Genomic DNA, 21,269 nt, shown 5'->3' with positions numbered 1-21,269 from the left:
GAACAGTGTGGCCTATGCAGTAGCGTTTAAGGAAGCCATGAACAAGAATATAAATAACTGCATAGAAACAGCAGTATTAAACAAAAATAAACTTAGAACAAGCTCGAAAAACAAGTCCCCTTGGCTGACTCCCAGTATGGATTGCTTGTACAACAAAAGAAAGAAAATCCTGTTTATAAACAAGAAGGGCTATGCCCAGTAGGCAAAATAACTCCTTCCTCAATCTCAACAAGCAACTCAGGGGACTAATTAAATCCACCAAAGCCAACTATGAGGCAAAAATAGCCTCCCAGGCTAAGGATAACCATAAGGCATTTTTCAGTTATATGTTCATCCTTAAGGAGAATACACAAAAGTGGGCTGAACTAATAGTAAATGGTGATCCCTATACCAAACTGGAGGATATTGCAAATTTACAGGCCGATAAATTTAGCTCCAGTTTCATGTACCCATTTCCCCAGTTACCCCCCCCCCCCCAGAAAAACCCTCAATGATTTCTCTCCCAACTGTCACTAAAGAACAGGTCCTCACTGCACTTGCCAAAGCTAAAAATACTGCATCAGTGGGTTCTGATGATATCCCAGGATGCCTTCTGTATAGCTTGAAACAAACTTCTCAGACCCACTGGAATCTCTATTCAACCACAGCCTCCAGATAAGCTTTATTGTAATGGAATGAAAGAATGTAACAATCATCCCTCTACACAAAGGAGTGCCATCAACAGACTTAGGAAACTACAGACCCATAAGTCTGACTAGTCTAGTATACAAGGCCATAAAAAGAATTATTGTGGACCTCATAGACAAAGACATAGGAAGTCTTACAACATTGGACCCATCCAAGTTTGGTTTTGTCAAGGGCAGTTCGTGCCTACTAATCCTGGTGGACTTCTTCAAGAAGGTCAGTAGAGCCATGGACAAGGGCAAAATGGTACATACTGCCGACCTCATCTTCACAAAAGCATTTGACACAATACCTCCCTCAGGTATTTTTGACCAACTCACAAATTTAGGCATAAATCCCTGTGTCACCTGATGGACAGCCGAATAGCTCACAGATAGGACACATTAAGTTAAGGTGGGGTAATCCACCTGCACCAAGAATCCTGTTACTAATGGTGCCCTACAGGACTTAGTACTGGGACCTCTCCTGTTTGGGATATACTTCTCTGAAGTCAAGGCAAATGTAGCCTGTCTTTGGCTTGCCAGATTTGCTGAGGACTGCAAGCTGGGTGAAATCACTAAATCACAAAAAAATGTAGATATCCTCCAGGATGGTCTGACAGAGTCAAATAACTGGTGCCAAAGACATGGCCTAAAACTCAGTGCAAAATAATACGTAATTATAATCTTTGGGAAATCAAACACCCTGCAAATTACAGCACTGATAACACCCCTCTAAGAGTAGATCCAGTGGTAAAGGACTTGGGAACATAGGTTGACAGTAACATGAACTTTGATCATAATGTGTCAATGGTGGTGAGAAAATCCTTCTATGTGGTGCAGCTTATAAGTAAGGAAATAGCATCCAAATCTAAGGTGATTATAGTGCCAAAATCGAAGGGCGGAAAGTGCTTGCAGTAAACAAATAACAAAAAAAGAAGCACAAAGGATCCAAACTGGTTGTAGCACTCAACAGTTATTTAATGAATACACTAACTGACATCCAAGATTAACGCTGACGAGCTCAAATTAATGTTTTCATCCCACAACTTCTTCAGATAAAATTCCCTCTCCATGTCACCACCTTTATACACTCAGCAATTAGTTCACAACCAGTAAAAAACAAGGAAAATAATGTGCACCATTAATGTGTACTAATACATTTAAAACATTTAAAACACGTCTAACAGACTAAAACAGTCCCTAAAGTTCACAAAATATGTACAGTCATTGTGCCACTTGATGTTTGATTTATATAATATGATTAAAACCTTTAATTTAATAGTTTAAAACACATATAAAATAAATAAATAACAAATACCATAAAAGATTTCTGAAAGGTCACAACCCCCTCTAGTGGTCAATCGTAAAAACTTTCTCCAAATGTATTTTGTCACCCATAAATAGTGATTTATTACAGTTCATGAAATCCTTTAAAAACATACCTTAATAAATATGTATAAAAATTATTTACATCTTGTGTAGGTGATTCTAGTTCTATAGTTTGGCAGATCTGAGTTTTAAAACTGGGGTGAGTGAAATGTCATTTAGACCTGGGTGTCTACAAGCTTCTAATGTTACTTGCCAGTAGAACTCTTGTTTTCCACAATCTGCCTCTAGGGTCAATGGGTACCACCTCAAGAACACAAAAAACAAATACTGCATCTTTACACACGCAAGTGTGTCTATACAAGGCATTATTCTCTTGCTTCGCCCTTATGTCATAAAGATGTTCATACAATCTTTGTTTAAGCTTTCTCTCGCTTTTACCTACATAAAATGAGTCACAGGCTTTGCATAAGGCCACATAGACAATTCCCTTCATATTACAGTTCACAAATGTGTTTAAAGTGATCTTCCTATTTCTTGCTTTTAAGAACAAAACATCACCTATCAACAAGTGGGAGCAATAATTGCAGCTCCCACATTTAAACATACCTTTTTTGTTCCTCTTACGTCTTTCCAGAGTACGTCCATAAGTACCCCTCTCTAACAAACCTTTAATGTTGTTACCCCTCCGGTATGTGTATCTTAAATCAATTTCAAAAATGTGCTCCAAGTCTGATATTTTTGCAAAATTTTTCCATTCTCTATCTATTATCTTTCTAACTAGTCCAGCCTCACCATCGTAGGTGATCACCATACCTGAACTGTAATTGTCATTCTTATTTTTTTTTTTATTTTGTTCTTCTTGATTCCTCTCCAAGTTAACCACCTCTTGTTTCCCTAGTATGGGGGCAAATCTACCATTTCTTCCTGCCAATACTTCTTTATACATTTGGTCAAAATGTTCTATAGGGTAACCCCTATCAATAAACAACCCTTTTAAATATTCACATTCTTTGTAAAAAAAATCACATCATTAGAGGTCATTCTACTCACTCGCACTAGTTGACCCTTTATGACCCCCTTCTTTTAGTGGGGTGGATGGGTACTTGCGTAGTGTAAGTGCAAATTTGAAAAGGTATCCTTATGAAATATTTTGGATGTGAAGCTACCATCTGACTTTTGTATGTTAACATCCAAATAATTCAATTGATCAAAACAAAATTTATGTGTAAATTTTAAAAATGTGGTGGTCTCATTAATGCATTCTACAAAACTGTCAAAAGTAATTTCATTGTCAACCCATAAAAAACATAAGTCATCCAAAAACCTACCATAAAAATTCCAAAAACATCTGTAGTCTGAATTTAAAATGTACTTATTTTCCTAATATGCCTTTATAATGTTTGCATAAGTGGGGGCACAGTGTACACCCATAGCTACTCCACTTAGTTGCTTGTAGTAATCCCCCTCGAAAAAAATTAAATTGTTCTTTAAAACTAATTCCAACAGGACTAAAACTGTTCTAAATTCATTGAAGGTAATTTATTTGTATCCAACCAGCATTTCTTCAAACCAACCTAAATGTTTTAAATGGTGGTGGTGCTGCGGTAGCGTTGTCGCCTCACAGTAAGACATTGTCCCATTCGATTCTCAGCTAGAGCGTCTTCTGTGTGGAGACATGCGTGAATGGGCGTACCTTCATTGAAGGTTGTGCATCAGAGCCGGCAACTCGGCATGTAAAAATCTACTGGCAATCATTAGCGGACCGGAGTTCCGCTGTGGCGACCCCTAACTTGGAAAAGCCAAAAGAAACAACAAGTACACATTAATGGTGCACATTATTTTCCTTGTTTTTTACTGGTTGTAAACTAATTGCTGAGTGTATAAAGGTGGTGACATGGAGAGGGAATTTTATCTGAAGAAGTTGTGGGACAAAAACGTTAATTTGAGCTTGTCAGCGTTAATCTTGGATGTCAGTTTGTGTATTCATTAAATAACGGTTGAGTGCTACAACCGGTTTGGATCCTTTGTGCTTCTTTTTTTGTTATGTGATTATAGTGCCACTATACTCAGCCATCATTAGACCAATAATTAAGTACAATGTACCTTTTGGAATATGCATGACCAGGCAATTGCAACAACTGGAGTATTAAACAGAGATTCCTCACTAAAAGAATACAAGGTGTAAATACCATGTCCTATGTAGAGCCAGATCCAGCACTAGGCAACCTAGGCAGTTGACTAGGGCCTGCTGGCCAGGGGACTGCCACAACATTTATTTATTTATTTATTTTACTTGTTTATTTATTTATATTTATTTATTTATTTTAATTTTAAAAATTAAATTGCATTTCTTCTTTTTTAATACTGTTCTTTAAGAATGCACTCTGCATTTGTGCTTGTGTCAATGCATGCCAAAGTTTCTGCTGCTGCTTCTTTCCACATACAGGATTTAAACTTGCTTGCTGCTGTGAGACAAGCAAAGCATTCCTTCCTTCAGTAAATGTATGTGAAATTCCCTAATTAGAGATGGTAGGTTAGTTAATTAACTTGCTCAAGCTCTGTACCTTGGTTACAGGAGACAGGAGCCTGAATCCTCTACACCAGTTACCAAACCGTTCAAAGAATGTGAGTTTCAGTACATTTTCAAGGAATTGTGAGTTTCAAGGGATGTGAAGTTTACTGTTGCTCATGCTAATTCAGTTTTCAACGTGCAACTGTTTTGCTTAGCAAATGTCTGTCAATATTTGTGCTGCCACTGGCCAAATGCATTTTCTTTCAGTGTGTTTCAATGCCATTTCAACGAATGTGAGTTTCAAGGGCAGAGAAGTTTACTGTTAATGCTAAGTCTGTTTTTATTATGAGACTGTATTGTTTTGTTTAGCAAATGGCTAATAGTGTTTGTAATATAAAATCTGAAATAAATGTTTTAAATTAAATCAAAATATTTGTAATCAGTGTAGGAGCAAAATAGAAAATGGTATGCACACTGACACTTTGAACAATGTTTATATGAACTGGGGAGAAAAGGACAAGTAATGGGACACTGGCATGGGTGCGGTGGGTGGGGTGGTCTGGGGGGGAGGCCCGATCCATTACCTTGCCTAGGGACCCATTTGACCATGATCCAACTCTAGTCCTATGAGGAGCACCTCAAAGCCCGGGGCTAGGCGATCAGCTATGCAGCAGTATGAAATGTTGCAGTAAAAAAAGTTTGTAGAGTGGAATTTCAGCAGCATATTTCTTATATTATTATAAGTATTCATTAGTGATATGGAGGGACAGATTCATAACCCAGAGGCTCCCTTCACTCTGGAATAAAATCCCAGTCCAGGTTAGGCAGAGTCCCTCATTGACTCTCTTCAAGAGGAATCTTGATGAGTGGATGGGAGATCATAGATTTACTCCGGGTATCACTTCTGTGTCACTGTTAGACAGAGGCACAGTATACTAACCTCGAAAAAGGGCATAGCAAAATTCATTTAAAATGGGTGGCGAAAGCCAAACACACTCTGGCTAGGCTTATAAATGCCCTAGGGCAGATAGCCTAGTATGAACCTATGAACCTATGATGTGAGTCAGTTTTGTAGCGATGAAGTATTTAATGCACACACACACACACACACACACACACACATATATATATATATATATATTATTATAGTATTATTTTTAGTACAGTAGAATTATTTAAAAGAAATTTTATAGTAATTCCTTATAGGTAACTTTATTATTTTATATATTTATTATTTCTTTTTGTTGTTTAAAGTATATTCATCAGCATACTTTGTTAATAATTGTTTTTAAACCATATCTTCAATCGTTCTTCTTTATGGATGTGAGCATGGTTTTAGTTTTAAACAGTATTTTTTCATAGTGTGTAGAACAGGAAGGGTTAACTATTCTTGCTGATGTCATCACAGCATGTGAGCTGACAGGCTCAATCACTTCCTGGTATTTTATTTAACTGAAACTTTTACCTTGAATATTTGCATCTGAAGAAATTTGATTTTATTAAACGAAAAGTGCTTTATGCACTTTAAAACTATTGGTTCCTTTCTGAAGCTATTTTTTTCCATTTTAGTAGTTTATTTTGTGTTTTTTCGGAAAGATTTAAACATACTTTGGTCTCCAGATGGATAGAAAAGTCATATATTCCTAAAGACTCTGCCTATGGGTGACACATGATAGCCAAGCCCTGTTTTGATTTGACTACTGTAAAGTGATCAACATTCTCCTAATTGGCGAAACCTTGGTATGCCAGCCACTGACAGAAGTGCCCCCTTTGGCACTAGATACTACCCCATGCATTCTGGAGGGGTGTAGTAATACTATTAACTAACATAGGCTGCTGATGCTGATCCTGCATTAACTGATGCTGATATTGTTAGCATTCTCATCATCTGCAACTTTGGTATTTTTGATATACTTTTTACAGCCTGGAGCACAATCTCCCCAAAATATGACTATAGACCACTGCTATTTTCGCCTGCTATGTAACTGCATGTCAGTTGGTTTTCATTTCAATATGCACTTTCATTTGAATATCATTATCCCTGGGATTCATTAAACTAAAGTTTCCGTGCAGGAACAGTGTAGCCACTCCTGCATGGAATATGACCGCCGAACAATTCAGTAAACAGCTGATCTGACATGCACAAGCCTGATGACAATGTTCCTGCATGCATACCTCTCAACCTCTTAGAGAAAAAAATCTGAACAAAACCTAAATGATGGGGGAGAAATAGGGACAGAATTTAAATATTTCTCTTACAAACTTAGAAAGTTGATAGAATAATAGGTTTTGCATTGGCATGAATTTTCTGAAGCATGTGGAGTCTTAAACCCAGATATTTGCCATTATTTAATGACTTCACTCCTCAGCTATTTGCCAGAAAGGTACAGATTTTAGGAGGAACACACCAAAAATATGAAACAAAATCTGGACATTCTGGGAAAATCTGTACAGTTGAAAGATATGCCTGCATGGAAAGCAGTGCAGAATGATAATTACCTCATTTGCTGATGAAAACCATGCAAATGAGGTGAATTAGCAATTCAGGAAGCAGGCAGGCATCCGTGCAGGAACAGTGCTAGTTGCAGAAATGTGTTCCATTACTAACCGAACAAATTTCTGCAAATAGCAAAACGGAGGCATGACAGCTCAAATAAAAGCATGTATTATAAACTTTAGGCATGCCAAGGGTCAGATATATGGCCATTGGCATGGGAAAGTGCTTAATAAAAAATCAAAGTATTTTTTTGGCCGATCTCGGCCGTTTAAGCATAGGGCAGTGGAGTGCAAACGGGACTGTGCCGAAAATAAAAAAAAAAAATAAAAACTCAGTTTTAGAGGAAATCTGCATTTTGTCATTATAGTCAATGTCATGCAGAATCAAAACATTACCAGGTAACACTGGTTGTCAAGGGAAAAGGCTTCATGTCAGAGCAGTAACTATGGACTAAGGCAGTGGGGTATTCAAATGAGGAAAAATTTACTAAATCACAAAATATTCTAAGTCCACACACTGCACCTAACCGTGTAGGTCCTAGAACAGGATAGTGTAGACAGGAGGAGCAGCTAACATGAAAAGGGATTGTGTCATGCTTGCTGTAAGTGCATTGGAGCTCTGTTGCCCGGGTTTGCACTTAGCTAAGCACAGCTAAGCAAGGGGGTGTGTCTGAGGCTGTAATGTCTTACACTATGAAATGAAGAGTGTGTTTGCATCCAGGGAGGGCCATTTCTGCTAAAATGTGTTTACCTTAGTTAAATGGGTGTGCCTGGCGTGCAGTGGGACTTAAACAAAGAAACACAAAAAATGGAAATAGCAGCACTGTTTACATTTAGGCAGCGGATTTGATGCTGTGCCTCAGGGCTTAAAAGGGGCAGAGATGGGAAGGAGGAAAAGAAAAGAAAAAAGGGAAATAGCAAAATACAGCCACTCAAATACAAGTAAAATGGCTGGCAGGTGGAATGTCTCAAAGTCAGCCAATCACACAGGCAGCATCTGCAGCACACCACTATAAACTATGTATTATAGTCAGCCAATCAGACAGGCAGCATCTGCAGCACACCACTATAAACTATACAAACACCTTCCAGTCTGGTTTTTCCCACAAGCTCTGCACCATAGGTGTACACATATGGGGGAATTTTAACTGACAAAACTAGCAAAAAATGTTAGGGGCTGCTGTTGCTTTGATCTATCAGTATGTGCAAGAGGCTGAGGGCACTGAGGAGGATAATGCTGACAACTGCCACAGATCAAAGAGGAGGAGAAGAGTGTTCAGACCCAGGGTAACCTATCAGAGGCTACATGATCTGGAGATAGTAGAGCACTACAGGGTGGGCAGAGACATACTTCAGCAACTTGTTGAGCTGTGCCGGCCTCACCTCAGACCCAGAACCAACAGAGAACCCATCACAGTTGATACAAAGGTATGTGTAGCCTTAAGAATACTAGCTACAGGTACTTTCCAAAGACTGACTGGAGATATTATGAGGGTCTCACAGGCATTTGCATCCAGGATACTCCACCAGTTCTGGATGACATTAGACCACATGCTGCTAAGCACATTTGCTTCTCCAGCAGCCGTGAGGAGAGGACCAGCAATATGCGTCTTTTCCACCATGTAGCAGAATACCCAGAGGTACTGGGTGCCATAGACTTCACACACATCCACATCAAAGCACCACCTGGTGACCAGGGTAGGGTATACCTGAACAGCAAGGAGTTCCACTCCAACTGCCAGGTTGTATGCGATGCTCAGGGAATTAGCATGAATGTGTGTGTGCTGGCAGCCCTGGAAGGTATCACGACTCCCACATCTGGCATCCGTCACAGTTGTACCAGGCATTTGCCAGTGGGGACATCCCATATTGCAATCTGCTGGGAGATGCTGGCTATGCACTGGAGCCATGGCTGATGACAACCATCATAAATGCACACACACCCACACAAGAATGCCATAATGAGGCACACACACACAAAGCAGGGTCATTATAGAACATGTGTTTGGGATGCTCAAGTCATGGTTCCACTGCCTTGACACATTCGGTGGAGCCTTGCAGTAGTCTCCAGCCACATGTGCACACATGGTCATAGTATTTGCCATGCTACACAATATGATCCTGCGGAAACAGCTGCAGCAGGAACAAAATGGGGAAGGGCCACACAGCTCCCCACCATTGCCAAGGCCTCCAAAGCCACAGAGGGACTCAGAGGAAGAACATTCTGAGCCTGCCCCTGTAGGCCAATGGAAACATGCCCAGTATCCTCTGTCCTTGGCAAAGAGGCAATGTGTACCACATACAGTGACACTGTAGGCCCTGAGGGACTGATATTTCTCTCTGACTCACACACACAGTAAAATGGATGCCAAACATCACATCACCTATACCTTATCATGTATAGGAAGTGTGCTGCATGCATCCAACACAGTCAGACCTCAAGCACCATCCTCACAACTGCCTGAGGAGTTGAGGTTCTGTTGATGCATGCAGCACACTTCCTATACCTTATCATGTATAGGAAGTGTGCTGCATGCATCCAACATAGTCAGACCTCAAGCACCATCCTCACAGCTTCCTCAGGCATAAGGTAAGTCAGTCTTCTTAACAATAAATGAAAGAAGTAGAATGTTCTGATAGCATATCTATGGTATTTATCCAAGCATGCAAGGAAATGAGGTGACTTACTGGGATAGCAGCAGATAACTAACAGCTCTGTGGGACAGCAGAAAGTGTATTCCCAGTACTGGCTTACCCACACTATGGAGTACAACCCTAGCTGATAAATACCACTCCAGTATATGTGGTGAGCCAAATAACCGGGGATCATAGGTCACATGCATGGATGTCAAAATGGGGATCCAATACTCTCCCCCAGCCTCAACCAGCAGATCAGCTGTAGAAAATCATACAGAAATGTCTGGCAAAGGCCACCATATGACAACATCCATGAAATTCCCACCTACAGACTTACACAGTGATATCACAGCGGGTCTGACAGTGGCAGTATGGTTCTGAAAGGTAAGAAGTCTGGATCTAAAAATGTTTATGCCAGAACAATCTAACCTGTGGTTGATACTGTTATGCCTGTAGTCTCAATGATAGGGCACACCACTATGCTAAATGGGACCAGAATGTTAAGCAAGTATCAACACACTCACTGCAAATGTGTATTGTGTACATATCTGTCACCCCCCCACCCATAGTCCCATAGAAATGCAGTAACATGCCTCTAGTCTTAAGCAGCATCCATCTGTCAACTAGAGTGATGGCTCAACATGAACAGAAAGCAATTGTCAGTAACACCCACTCAACTTACTGGTGCCATGCCAGGGATGTCCACTGCTGTCAGCCTGGGAACATATGATCATCAGAATATACTGCCTTGCTACAGATGTCCTGCATCTGTCACACCTGGCCTACAGGCCTCTGGCAAATGTCCATGCCTCACCCACAGTGCCCTGTTAGGGAGTGTCATGGAGTCCATAACACTAACATAACACACTCTACAAGTTACAAAGAAAGGTCATGCTGCTAATTGCTAGGAGCAAACCTGCCAGCCTCAGAGAGCCAGAAATCTGGACAAAGCCATGAATAGTGGGGTGATAAAGGTCCAAAGAGAAGGACACCTTTGAAATACTGCTCTAATAATGTTAGAATGTTGATGGAATGATTGTATTAGCATGGAATATCTGATGGGTGCGAAGTCTGAAACTGCAATGTCAACTGTCAGTAATATCTGACTTCAACCTTGAGTGCCTTGCAAAACACTTTTCCTTGAAAACCACACTCATTTGGGTAACCAACCAGAAATATGAGTCATGAATCTGGACATTCTGTGATACTCTGTACAGTTGATAGGCAGGGCTAGGAGTCTAAACATGAGAATGCACTTATTGCAGGCAGTCTTAACCCTGGAAGATGGTGAAATGTCTGCACCCACAGAACCCTGGCCCATAACCATCAGGAGTTACACACCCTTCCCTGATTACTCATCCTATGCAACATCCTGACCCCAAAATGTGGCCAGCCAAACAAAATGAGGTGGGCCATACATATATGTGAGACACACGCACCTCCAGGCTGGTCAAACAGTCTGACACACACAAGACCCTCCAAGTGCAGTCAACCATTGAGAAGACCCCTATGCAAAGTACTGGTAACTATAGGCCAACATATTTGACCCAGGACACCTGCCCCACATATCTTATCCCCTACAAATCTATCTGGAGTCTGCTTGTCACCCTGATCCTGCTTGACTTATATTACCCAACCGTGGACTGGAAATCAGACCATGCCAGAACAGAAATGCACAGAGATTCTACCATTGTAATATATCACCAAGAGGCTGGACCATTTCCACAGCTCCAGCAGTCATTTGGTTGTAGGCACACCTCACAACAGGCTGGATTGTGCAAGAATGTATAGCATTTGGCCCATAATATTGGTGTGTGCATCATCCATCCTGTATTCCTCTGGTAAATCACAATGATGATCTCAGGAGGTATGTCTTGAGGTACTGAAACTATACATGAGAGTGTCAGATGTCATATATGTCAGATGTCTGCTAAAACAAACCTTGTAACCCTAGCAACCCATGCATTACTGAGAGAAATAGTCACAATCACCATATGGCCCATTGTCTCCCCATGTTAATAGGCTATCTCCAGATATCCTACACCAACAATTTGAGAGGTATGGCTGTAGTACAAAACAAACTGGACTGGAGTACAACAATCCCTGGAATGGAGTCCCACATTTACTATAGAAGGTCACAATGAGCATGCTCATACACTTAGAGAATTATCAGTAGGATCTAGGAATTAACAGGCCTTTTCCACCCAGTGCACTTCTCATTGCCCTACGTTAGCAATCCTGAAGATGACTGTCACCATATAAGTCTCTTTCTTCAGTCCTCAACCCTATACGCTCTGTGGCACTTGTGATAACTGTGTAATACTATAGTACAAATAACTAGGTGGGTAGAAGTTTTCATCTCAGTCCTGACAAATATAAAAGTGTGTGTGTGTGTGTGTGTGTGTGTGTGTGTGTGTGTGTGTGTGTGTGTGTGTGTGTGTGTGTGTGTGTTTATAAGGTAAAGACTGTGGGTCAATTCAAACTCAGTACACTTCCCATTGCCCTACTTTAGCAGTCCTGCAGATATCTGTCACCTTAGAAGTCCCTTTTGTCAGACCTTAGCCCTATAAGCTCTGTGGTGCATGTGATAACTGCGTAACACTATAATACAAATAGCTAGTTAGGAAGGAGTTCTAATGTCAGTCCTGACAAATGTAAATGTGTGTGTGTGTGTGTGTGTGTGTGTGTGTGTGTGTGTGTGTGTGTGTGTGTGTGTGTGTGTGTGTGTGTGTGTGTGTGTGTGTGTGTGTGTGTGTTTATAAGGTAAAGACTGTGGGTCAATTCAAACTCAGTACACTTCCCATTGCCCTACTTTAGCAGTCCTGCAGATATCAGTCACCTTAAAAGTCCCTTTTGTCAGACCTTAGCCCTATAAGCTCTGTGGTGCATGTGATAACTGCGTAACACTATAATACAAATAGCTAGTTAGATAGGAGTTCTAATGTCAGTCCTGACAAATGTAAATGTGTGTGTGTGTGTCTGTTTATAAGTTAAAGCTTTTGGGTCCATTCAAACCCAGTACACTCCCCATTGCCTTACTTTAGCAGTCCTGCAGATAACAGTCCCCTTAGAAGTCCCTTTCATCAGACCTTAGCCCTATAAGCTCTGTGGCGCATGCAATAACTGTGTAATGCTATAGTGCAAACAGGTAGTCAGGTAGGAGTTCTAATCTCAGTCTTGGCAAATGTAAAAATGTGTGTATGTGTGTGTGTGTGTGTGTGTGTGTGTGTGTGTGTGTGTGTGTGTGTGTGTGTGTGTGTGTGTGTTTTTATAGGTTAAAGACTCTGGGTCAGCTCAAACCCAGTACACTCCCCATTGCCCTACTTTAGCAGTCCTGCAGATAACAGTCCATTCCGTCAGGCCTCAACCCTATAAGCTCTGAGGTACATGTAATAACTGCGTAGAACTATACTACAAATAACTATTTAGGTAGGAGTTCTAATCTCAGTACTGGCAAATGTAAAAATGTGTTTATAAGTTAAAGATTTTGGGTCCATTCAAACATAGTACACTTCCCATTGCCCTATTTTAGCAGTCCTGCAGATAACAGTCAACTTAGAAGTCCCATTTATCAGACCTCAGCCCTATAAGCTCTGTGGCGCATGTAATAAATGTGTAACACTATAGTATAAATAATTGCTTAAGTAGGAGTTCTAATCCCAGTTCTGGCAAATGGGTGTGTGTAAGTGTGTATATGTGTACTTTAAAGTATTTTGTGCCCTCTATCACCCAGTACATCACCCATTGCCATACATTACAAGGGCTGGTGATGTTTCTCACCTTAGAAGTATCTGTGAATGACCTTCACCATATAAGCTCCATGGCGCATGCGATAAAAGTGTTTTACACTGTAGTAGCAGAAAATAGGTGGGTAGGGGTTCTAATCTCAGTCCTGGCAAGTGTGTGTGTGCGAGAATAGTATCCTGTCTGTGGGGGAAGTTGTTGTGATTGTGTGAGAGCCATATCCATTGGGGGGGGTGGGTTCTGCTACTTTTTGCTGTTGCCCACACATTACATGTCCCAGCATCCACATTACAAGGCCAACAGTTGTCATCCACTGTAGAGGGACCTGTAGACACTCTGCAGCCCTATAAGCATTGTGCCATGTGCAATAACTATGTGACAGTATGGAATAGATAACAAGGTAGGGAGCCCATCTAATCCTTGGATATCACTCCCCACTCAGGAATCATGCACAAACACACTCAGGTAGGCAGCAAACCCTACATCAGTAGGTGGCCTGCAAACTGGCTCACAGATAGAACCCACAGTGTGAAAGCAGCAGACTCCATGTCAGACTGCTGAACAGTCATGAGTGGAGTCTCACAGGTTGTGGACCTGGGTCACCTCATGTTTGGGATCCACACCTCTGAGGACAAGCCCAATAAAAAGGCACCCTAGCTGGCAATGATTGCAGATGACTACAAGGTGGGTGCTATTATAACCCCCCTACGTGAGGTTGACATCCTTCGCAAAGACTTCTGAGAGACCTATGACTGTTGTCAGAACCCTGGACATAAGCTCAATGCCAGATGATGTGCCACCATCCACTTTAGGTACGACATGGTTCCCATAATGTAATACATTGATGGTAGTCCACTGAACACTGATGTTGGTATAAGGGAACTGGGAACACAGGTTGACAGTGAGCTCTCTGTTGACCACCACAGTGCCGTTGTCTTCTGAAAGTCCTTCCATGTGTCACTTCTTCTGACTAAGGGTGTTGAATCCAGGAAGTAAAAGGACAGTGTTTCCCTGTACTCTCCCCTCAGTAGGCCAATCAATGTGTATTATGGCTCATTTGCCATTTACCCCACTGGACACCCACAAGAACAGGAGAGGCTGCAAATGTACTTCACAAAGAGGATCTTAGGTACTACACACTTGCCCCATATGGACAGACTCCAACAACTCCAATGAATCTCTGTCTCATATTGGCTACTTATGTGCATTCTCTGCCTGACATACACAGCCATGTCTGACCCAACCCTGTCAGAAATGGTATATCCGAAGAAACCAATCTGTCTACACAACATGACCTGGATGCCTCAACCCCATCCTCACAATCAACAGGACATGCTGGATGGACAGGTTCACAACCCAGAGACTGACCATGCTATGGAATAGACGTCACATACATGTCAAGCAGAGCACATCACTGGCCCTCTTCAAGAGCTATCAGGAGGAGTGGATGGGGAATAGAGTACCTACTCTGGGGACCACTCCAGTTACTATACTCAGTAGACACTCTGAGGAGTATCATCATGTGGCATGATGCCAGTGAATTCCCATGGGCTAGCCTTGTAAAGCCTCCATGGCCATTTGCCACATATACACCTATGAATCTTTAAACATATGGATCTCAGTACTGTCAAATGTGTGTGTGTGTGTGTATGTGTGTGTGTGTGTGTGTGTGTGTGTGTGTGTGTGTGTGTGTGTGTGTGTGTGTGTGTGTGTGTGTGCGTGCGTCAGTGTGTATAAAAGTGTTTGTGAGTGTGTAAACATATGGGTGAAAGTAGTTGGTGACCCATCTCACCCAGTAAAACTAGCATTGCCATACCTTACAAGTGCTGTAGATGTTATTCACTATATAGGTACCTTGGGACACTCCCCAATCTATAAGCTCTGTGGTGTGTGTGGTAGCTGCGTAACACTCATACCAATAACTACATAGCTAAGGGTTCTAATATGAGTCCTGGCAAGTGTGTGTGTGTGTGTGTGTGTGTGTGTGTGTGTGTGTGTGTGTGTGTCTGTGTGTCTGTGTGTCTGTGTGTCTGTGTATTATTTTCTGTAAGTGTGTATATGTATAGGTTACAGTATTTTGTGGCCTCCCAAACCCAGTACATCACTCATTGTCATGATTTGCAAGGCCTGGTGATATCCCTCACCTTAGAAATACCTTTGGACAAGTGTCACCCCATAACCTCAGTGGTGCATGCAATAAATGCATACCAATGTAGTAACAATAAATAAATAGGTAGGGGTTTTAATCTCAGTCCTGGCAAATGCGTGTGAGAGTAGAGTATCATGTGTCTTTGTGTGAGAACAACATCCATTGGATGGGCATGGTTTCATATTTTATGCCATGGTACTCACAGTACACATTTCTAGGTCTATTGCATGAGTCCACTGTTCACATCAACTGTAGTGGTATCTGTAAACACTCTTAAGCCCTGTAAGCCCTGTGCAACAGTATGGAATAGTATGGTAGGAATAACAAGATAGGTTGGTCTCCTAATGTCAGTACTGGCAAGTGTGTGTGTGTGTGTGTGTGTGTGTGTGTGTGTGTGTGTGTGTGTGTGTGTGTGTGTGTGTGTGTCTGTGTGTTTGTGTGTGCAATGGTGTGTATAGCAGTAGTTGTGAGTGTGTAGACTTGTATGTGACACTATTATGAGCACTCTCACACCCAGTACAGTCATCATTGCCATATCCCACAAGGCCAGGTGATGTTATTCACCTTACAGGTACCTTGTAACACTCATAACACTAGTAGTCCTGTGCTACCTGCATAATAGTGTGGTACCACAACTTGATGGGTAAGGGTTCCAAACACAACAGTGGCAACTGTGATCCTGTGTGTGCATGTGTGTGTGTGTGTGTGTGTGTGTGTGTGTGTGTGTGTGTGTGTGTGTGTGTGTGCGTGTGTGTGTGTCTGTGTGTGAGTAGTATTCTCTGTGTGTTTGATTGACACAATATGCTCTGGGGTAGAGGGTGTTAGAAATCTGAGGTGTGTTCCACCCACCAAACTTACCATTGTCTACTCTACTAGAGCTGATTTCAACCACCATAGACTGAGATACAACCCCTCAGCCCTAAAAGCTGTCAAGCACATGCAAGAACTGTTACACAGACCTGGGAAATGTGTGCAGATACAGCTGTACCTCGGCAATGACATAGTTGATGTGTTACAACACTGCCATACTCTTCATTGCTGATGTCCGCAGAGCCACATCCTGCTGACACACAGACACCTGGAACACAAACAGAATACAGCATCTGAGAACACATTCACTTAGTGTTACTAACACCAATAATCCATCATGGCTGAAAAGGTACACACACACTCTGATGTATACTCATTACAAATGCCAGATGACAGCACCTTTCACAGCATTAAATAGCTACACTCTACTAAAGTCACCCTGTGCATCAGACCCATATTAACAAGTCCCTGCATAGATGGGATGGATGTGGCAGAGGTATCATCATATGCACAAGGTGTTGTGTGGGTTTGCCAGAAGCCTAGGCTGGGCAATACGGTTGACTTCATGTGTGTGTGTTTGGGGGGTGTTCATTAAATGGGCTGTGCAGGGTGTGTCTGTGTGTGTGTGTGTCTGTGTGTGAGTGTGTGTGTGTGTGTGTGTGTGTGTGTGTGTGTGTGTGTGTGTGTGTGTGTGTGAGAGAGAGCGTGTGTGTGGAGGTGACATGTCTGATAGTGATGTGTGTGTGTTTGTATGCACACAGTCACACCATGTGGGCACCCTACACAGGGGTATTTTGGACAGCTGTGGGGTGTACATGGCAGGGAGTACAGTTCACTGTCTCTGGCCATGTACACAGGAACTGGGCCTGCCAAGGGCATCACCGACACCACCAGGGCTGAATCCAGATGCAGTACTTCTCCCCAATGGTGACTGCTGCCTGCTAGATCCGTGTTACTTTTGGGACCAGCCAGAATCATGTGCCCATGGCCTGCTGCATTATGCCATGGACAGCACAGTCCCTTCAGTAGTACTGGTGGTACTGCCAGTATGGGAATGTGATATTGCATGGCCATGTACACTGTCAGCTGATCGTGGTGCTGCCCTACATCCACGTGGCTGCTGGCCATCATCCACCAAATGCTCAAGTACAGATATTCCACAATCAAGGAGTTCCAAGGTCTCCCCCCATCATCTATAAATGACCTCAGTATGCTCACAGATGGCAGCAGTGAGTTCACAAATATCGGTATGGACACCATGGATGTGCTCATCCATGACCCTGCATATATGTCTGGTATTACGTAAGGTACTTCTGGTGACTGCTGCTGTGGCACTTGCAACAGGGGCATGACAGGCTGCAATCCTCCTCTGACCACCCCTGCCCATCTGCCTGTGTGGTACCTTGCCAGCACTCTGGCTATGGCTAGTGCCTGCACCTTCACTTGCCACAGTCACCACAGTAGCCTGTTCCATGCCACCACTCGCCAACTGTCCATTATCTGTGGCCACTGGTGATGGGGTATGTGTGGGCATTGTGACTGTGTGCGGGGATGGGGTTGACAATAGTGGGATGCCAACTGATGGCACAGATTCAGCCCCTGACAACCCCACCTGTACCACAATATGAGTATCATCATTGTCAGAGTCTGCAGAGACACTTACATCAGCCACCATGTCCACCTGTGAGGGAAAAACAACATATGTAAATTACTACCATCACTATATAGTTTGCTGGTACACACACACACACACACACACACACACACACACACACACACACACACACACACTCACACACAGACACACACACATACAGGTGAGGTGCCTCAAAGGCATTACACAGACCTCACATTAGCCGACTGGGGGCATTCATGACACACAGTCAGACAATAACATACACACTCTGGACAGACCCTCAGCATCATGCAGTGCAGCCCTTTCTAATTACCATTACTAATAATATACACGTATGTGATGCGTGAGTGGTGTTAGTAAGTGATGGCCCTTCACCTAGCATACACTGCACCAATGTAAATTATTGCTGTTCACCTGTATAGCACTGTGGCAACTCCTACAGAACATACCTCCCAACTCTACAGAGTTTTGCTGAATGTCTACATGTGTGGCTCATATGTTTGGTCTGTTCCTCATAACTCCTGTGTTTGTCTGATACATTACTGGGTTCACCTGTAGATTGGTGCCACTAATTAATGTCCTAATTTGAGGTGCAGACTGCATAACCTGCAGTACATGTATGTTAAAATAAAGCCAATGACTCAAACAACTTCCCAAGCTTACAGTGGATATACTAAGTGTACACACACCTGTTAATATGCCAGGTTTTTGTGATATATCACGAGACTTCATAAATCAGGTCATGACATTGCCATCATTTCATATGACATATAACTTGTGCAATCCAACTGAACAACATATGCATCAGTTACAGGTAACATATGGTAAATGAAATAGGTATACTAGGCTGGTTGCATGAGTGTGCACACCCTTAAAGTAATACTCCATTAAAGCACCTTTTGATTTAATCACAGCATGCAGTCCTCTTGGGAAGGTGTCTATCAGCATGGCACATCTTGACTCGCCAATGTTTGCACACTCTCCCTTGCAAAACACCTCCAACTATGTCAGATTGCAAGGGCATCCCCTGTGCACTGCCCTCTTTATGTCACCTTGCATATATCCTATCGGATGTAGGTGTGGGCTCTGACTCGGCCAGTGCAGAACATTGCATGTGTTCTGGTGAAGCCATCCTTTTGTTGATTTGGATGTATGGTTTGGGCCATTGTTGTGTGGAAAGGTGAAATTCCTCACCATCCACAGCTATTTGGCAGACACCAGAAGGATTGAAGTCACAAGAGACTGGTATTTGGAACTGTTTCTAATCCCCTCTAACTTGGCTACAGCCCCAGTTCCAGCTTGTGAACAACAACCCCAAAGCAGGACACTGCCTTTACCATGCTTCATTGTGGGAGTGGTGTTGTTGTGGTGGCATGCAGTGGTGTTATTGCACCAAACACACCTGTCAGAATTGTGGCAAAAGAGTTCAACTGTGGTCCAATATTACCATAACACATTTTCCCACTTGCTTTTTGGAGATCTGATGTATTGTTTTTAGATTTTCACCAGGCCTGGATATTGTTTGGTGTAAATCACTTCTGCTATCTTCCAACCCTATGCTATAGGCAGGACATATGAAGACCATGAAAGATTGTTGTGACATGTAGTACACACCAGTACTTGCCAGAGATTCCTGCAACAACTTCACTGTTGCTGTAGGGTACCTGGCAGCCTCACTGGTCAGTTTTGGTCTTGTATTCACATAGACTTTTGTGGGATGTCTACTTCTTCACAATGTCACTGTAGCCCCATATTTCACCACCTTTTGATGACTGTCTGCACTATGTTCCATGGTATGTGCAATGCTGTGGAATTGTTTTTGTACCCTTCTCCAGGCTGATACAGCTCAAACATGTGATCCCTTAGCAGCTTCGTCAGCGTCAGCTCTATGCGAACCATAGCTGTTGCTGTAGCAGGCAACTGGGTATATGTTAGGATAATCCTGGTAGGACAGCTGACTGTTATTTGCTGTTAATCAAAGAGTCTCTGTAATTGATGGCAGGTGTGTACCCAATAAGATGCACTGCTGTAGTTATATCAAAAGCTGCCTCAGCATAGTACTAGCTTCAGCCTGTGCACACATATGCATCTAGGTTGTTGTACTATTGTTATGTGTCATTATTGTTCCCCTAACAGATTTGTTTGCTTTACAACTGAATTGTACAGGTTATAGGTCACATGAAAGGTTGGCAGTATTTTGAACTTGTCTATTGTGCTCTCATCTTTGTATATCACAAATACCTGCATTCTAACAGGTGTGTACACCATTTATATGCACTTTATACCACTAATTTATGCAATATGACCCTAGTTTTGAGCCTTTGTCCCCCCATTTTGTCAGTCTTTGTCCAGATGTTCTGCAATGACAGGTTGTGAGGTATGCTACAGATATGGGACATGTCCTGCAAACAGGCCCCTTTGATGACCACTGTGATGCAATGCAGTAAACACTACCACAAGTGAACATGCAGATATTCCCAAATGACTGAGTGTAACAGTTGTGTGCATGGTCACATCCATTAACTTTAGCATGCCTGGGGAACTGGTGAGCTACAACAGGAAAACCCCATACTTACTGGCTTCAGGCTGCTATCCCATGTGCAGACCAAAGGGACCTATGTAGTTGTGAGGGAGAGGTATTGTTAGCAGAGTCACATTAGGCATTGGTACAAGATGAATGCTACATTTCTGCAGAGGTACAGTACACACTATGATATTACACCATTTGCTGTCCTTCACCATAGATGTGCACTCGTGTGCATTACTACACCCCACCCACTAATCTATTTTGCACTGACATATGCATCTAGAGACTCTATAGAAGACAGTTTAAATGCTACCTCGTTACATTGATGTGCACTTTGGCCTTACCTGGATGCTCCTCGCCTGTTGTCTAGGTGCCACCCACCTCCACGACTGCGGTTTCCCATGTTTAGGTTTGTGTAGGGGCTACCCCAAGTTTGGCAAGGAGCTCCTCTGTCACCGTAAGTGGGGTCTGAGTGGCTGTCCCTCCACTGGTAGCAATACAGTCCCTCAGTACAGCAGCAGCCCTTTGCCAGGCACAACGTATTAGGTCAGTTGTTCTATGCCTGACCTGATCTTATGTACATCCATGGTTGTCCAAGATGTTCACTCTGTGGACTACCTCATCCCATAGGGCAGTCTGCTCCCACATATTTTGCTGGCTACAGCCAGAATGGATGGGATAGTTTAAGATTACAGCTTCTGTGATGGCTGCATGGCACCTGGAAGACTTAAACAGGGAAACACATCATAATACCTGAGACATTG

This window comes from Protopterus annectens, chromosome 3.part0 (assembly GCF_019279795.1).
Source record: "Protopterus annectens isolate FY-2018-M chromosome 3.part0, PAN1.0, whole genome shotgun sequence".
NCBI lineage: Eukaryota > Metazoa > Chordata > Ceratodontiformes > Protopteridae > Protopterus > Protopterus annectens.
Note: the sequence above shows the minus strand (reverse complement) of the source record.